Raw genomic sequence first — 4594 nt, forward strand, 5'->3', positions numbered from 1 at the left:
GTTGTCTTGCTCAGGAGCAACCACCATGCTAAACAGTGGACATCAGTTACATTTGAAATTTCAATGCACAAGTGCTTAGTATAAATCAAGTACATTTCCATAATATCAGAGGCATAACTACACTAAAAAAAACTATTTTGTTTATATGAAATTCTAATGTGTGTGGGTGTCCTGCATTTTTCCATTTCTTCTGCTTTTTTTTTTTTTTTTTTTTCTCCTGCCTCCAGTTGCCTTAGCTGTTGTCTTGGTCACTTTTCTATTGCTGTGAGAAGACACCATGACCAAAGCAACTTGTAAAAGAAAGCCTTGGATTTATGAGTTCTTAGTCCCATGGCCATCACAACAGGGAGCATGACAGGAGACAGGCAGGCATGGCACTGGAGCAATAGCTGAAAGTTCACATCAGAAGACAATAACCATGAGGCGGAGAGACAGAGGGAGGGCGGGAGGGAAGGAGGGAGGGAGGGAAGGAGGGAGGGAGAGAGCAAGCTAACTGGGAATAGCATGGGTTTTTAAAACCTCAAAGCCCATTCCCAGTGACATTCCCAATCTCCTCCAACAAAGCCACCGCACCTCCTAAGCCTTCCTATTTCCTCCAACTAGAAACCAGTCATCCAAATATATGAGCTTATGGGGGCCAAATCATTCAAGTTGCACAGCTATCTTCTAGGGGACTTCCCTGATTTGTCTGTTTAATGTGAGTGTTCCTCAGAAATATATCTACAGTCCCCTTTACCTCCCTCCCTCTCGCCATCCTAAGATTAATGCTACCATTTTGGCACACATATGTTCCAAGCTTCTCCTTATTTCCAGTCAATCCTAGACTTATATCTTCCTCTGCCTGTGAAACATTAGCACGATGCTCTGAAGGACTAAAATCCAGCAGGTGCATCCGGTGTCAGATTAGTGGATCTGGTGGGTAAGTTCTTGCTCTGTCCTTTGATGTCATCACACACTCTTATCTCCTGGTGAGCATCTAGGAGGTGGCAGGCATGATGGATAGCTCTCTTTCTAGATGTTTCCCTCCAAGATATGCCTGTGTGTGTGCTCTGACGCATTTGCACACCCTCTCACACTTCTTTAGTTAGTCCTAGCCTTTAATTCCTCTTTAATTTCTCTGAGTAGTTCCTTGTCTGGTGGCCCTGATCCCACCTTTGGTGGCCAGCGCTCATCACTTGGCCTAATTCAGTCTTCTCCTTTCTTCTTTTCCCTGTTCACTCATTAATTTGCTAAATAACTTGTTGGATTCTTTCTATCTCCACCAGGAGTCCACAAATCACATTTCTCAGGCTCACATCAGACTTGGTTTCTCCCCTGGCTTAAAAGTCTTGGAACATGGAGCTTGTGGTGGTTTGAATATGCTTGGCCCAGGAAGTGGCACTAATTGGAGGTGTGGTCCTGTTGGAGAAAGTGGATCACTGTAGGGTAGGCTTTGAGACCCTCCTCCTAGGTGCCTGGAAGACAGTCTTCTCCTAGTAGCCTTCAGATGAAAACATAGAACTCTCAGCTCCTCCTGTGCCATGCTTGCCTGGATGCTGCCACCTTGATAATAATGGACTGAGCCTCTGGACCTGTAAACCAGCCCCAATTAAATGTTGTCTGTCTTAGGGTTTTACTTCTGTAAACAGACACCATGACCAAGGCAACTCCTATAAGGCATTGCACTATCCAGGCAGGCATGGTACAGGAGGGACTGAGAGTTCTACATCTTCACCTGAAGGCTGCTAGTGGAAGACTGACTTCCAGGCAGCTAGGATGAAGGTCTTAAAGCCCACCCTCACAGTGATACACCTACAATGAGGACACACCTTCTAATATTGCCGCTCCCCGGGCCAAACACATTCAAACCATGGCATTGTCCTTTATAAGAGTTGCTTTGGTCATGGTATCTCTTCATAGCAATGGAAACCCAAACTAAGATAGAGCTATAGAGATGGCTCAGTGCTTAAGGGCATGTATTGCTCCTGCAGTGGACCCCTGTTCTATTTCCAGCACCCACATGGTGGTTCACAACTATCTGTAACTCCAGTTCTGGTTCCCTCTTTGACCTCTGAGGGTACCAGCATACATGTGGTGCACAGACATATGTAGGTGCTATTTCTTAGCTATTTTATTGGGTTCTTATATCTACCACCCTTCCAAATCTTATTTCACCCTAATCCCTTCCATCACCACCCCAACACTAGGTAGGAGAGAAAGAAGGTTAGAGGGTAAAGGGGGTGTAGGCCTCCTCAGAGTGCTTCCTGCTGACCAGAGACATCATCAAATTCCATGGGGCAAGTTCAGTCTTTGTAGTCAGGATATCTAATTTCTTTGCTCACGATCACTTGACAAACCACAACAGCAGCAAGCTGGAGTAACAGGGGGAGCAGCAGCCTCCCCATGTATCCCTTCTCCAGAGTCCCAAATGTAAACTCTCTGCAGCTGGCAAAAATCACTCCCCTCCTAGAGCAGGAGTCAATCACAGTTAATGGCTGTGGACAATCCGAAGCAGCCCCATATCCCACACCTGGGATTAAAACAAAAGACATGTTCATATAACACAACTGTTTTGTTTTTTTTTAAAGAAACCAGTATTCTCACTACAGACATGTACAGGAAAAGCACACATGCACATACATTTAAAACAAAACAAACAAACAAAAAAAAACTTATCCAGGAATAGTGGTGCACACTTCAATCCTAATACTTGAGGGATGGAGGGAGAGGTAGGCCCTTCTCTGCAAATTCAAGGTCAGCCTGGTCTACAGAACTAGTTCCAGGTCAATCAGGGCTACACAGAAAAATTCTGTCTTTAAAACCAAGGAAGGAAGGAAGGAAGGAAGGAAGGAAGGAAGGAAGGAAGGAAAGAAAGAAAGAAAGAAAGAAAGAAAGAAAGAAAGAAAGAAAGAAAGAAAGAAAGAAAGAAAGGAAGAGAGAAAGAGAGAAAGGGAGAGAGAGACAGAGACAAAGAGGGAGAGAAAGGAAGAAAGAAAATGAGGAGGAAAGAAGGGAGGAAGATCTATCTTGAGAATCAAGCATTAACAGTGCATGCCTTTGATCACATCACTCAGGAGTCGGAGGCAGGGGGATCTTTATGAGTTTTAGCCAGTGTGATCTAAAGAGCCAGTTCCAGTATTGGAGGGGCTACAGAGAGAATGTTTGTCTCAAAGAAGAAGAGGAGGGGGGGGGGAGAAGGGGAAAGGAGGAGGAGGAGGAGGAGGAGGAGGAAGAAGGACTAAATAAATAAATCTTGGACCATGTGCAGAAACCCAAGAGTGTGGGTTCAAGTCTCCATGACTGGGCCTCACCTCATCTTCCTGTGCACACCCATTGTCATGGTCCACAATCTCCTTGAGTATCTTCCTCTCCTGGTTGCAGTCAGCATTCTCTGACACCCCTGGCCTCTTGTTTCTGCTCATTGGGACAGCTGGCAAGCCCCTGGGCCAGCTGTCTAGACCCCTGCTGCTCAGGAGACAGAATCTTTCCTTACAACAGGAATTCTCTGGCACCTCAGCCAAAAATAAAATAAAATAAAATAAAATAAAATAAAATAAAATAAAATAAAATAAAAAATAAAGGCAGAATTGTGCTGCTATTTCCTAGGCGTGGACTGTATGAATCTCTTCCCCTTCCAGCTCAACCTCCTCTTTTATATAAAGAGGAAACATCTCAGACATGAAGTCTTTCTCCATAAGAACTGCCTCGAATGGAAGCCATTTTGTCTCTAGAACCTGCCTCGGAGGCTGGGGGTGGATGGAGGCTGGGGGTGGATGGGGCACTCTTAGGTTTATTTGTCTAATAGTCAGTTAACAAACACATTGAGGTCTTATGAAGGCCCAGATCCCGGGAATGAGGGAGGACCGGCAGATTCCAAGACCCTTGACTTCCTGGGTCTCACCACACACATCTGCCAGTCCAGTCAGGCTCCTCAGGGTCCAGGTAGAATTAGGCTAGGCGGACACAGCAGAAAATACAAGGAAAGTTCTGCTTCCGGGTGAGTTCGTTCTCCTTGATTTATTCCCCCAACAAATAAGCCTATTATGAGCTAGGGAGTTTTTGCAACAGATAAGCAGACCCTCATTCTTCCAGAACACGGATTTCAGGATGGTGAGGGAGCCAGAAAAACGAAAGAGCGAAAGGCACAACCAACTTAGAAGTTGCTTCTGAGGCAGAAGCTTCTGAGGTAGAGAGGGCAGGGAGAAAGATGGTGTTTTAAATATGGCTTCTATGAGAAGGCAAATGATCTTTGAGGGATGGAGATAGGGGAAATCCACATTTGTGCTTTTTTTTCCCCCTTCCTGCAAATATCTCACCAGGGAGGCCGCGGTGTGCATGGGGAGAAAAGGCCAGGATCGCAGAAACGGTTCCAGTTTGAGCTGTACCTGATGGACACTTGAAAACCGGCTAGGGGCGGGGAAGCGGGCGCTGAGGCCCAGGGGCTGGGGGGGGGGGGGGGGGGGGGGGCGCAGGGCTGGCAGGCTAATCCGACTGCCTGCTCCCACCCTGCACCTCCGGAAGGGGCGTTTGTTCCGCGGAGAACAGTTCAGCCGAAGGGAGCTCGGCCTGGAGCTTTAAGTAGAAAAGCAAAGCAGCTCTGCTGCGGGGAAGACCA

The sequence above is a fragment of the Mus caroli genome, chromosome 5 (genome assembly GCF_900094665.2).
Source record: "Mus caroli chromosome 5, CAROLI_EIJ_v1.1, whole genome shotgun sequence".
Lineage (NCBI taxonomy): Eukaryota > Metazoa > Chordata > Mammalia > Rodentia > Muridae > Mus > Mus caroli.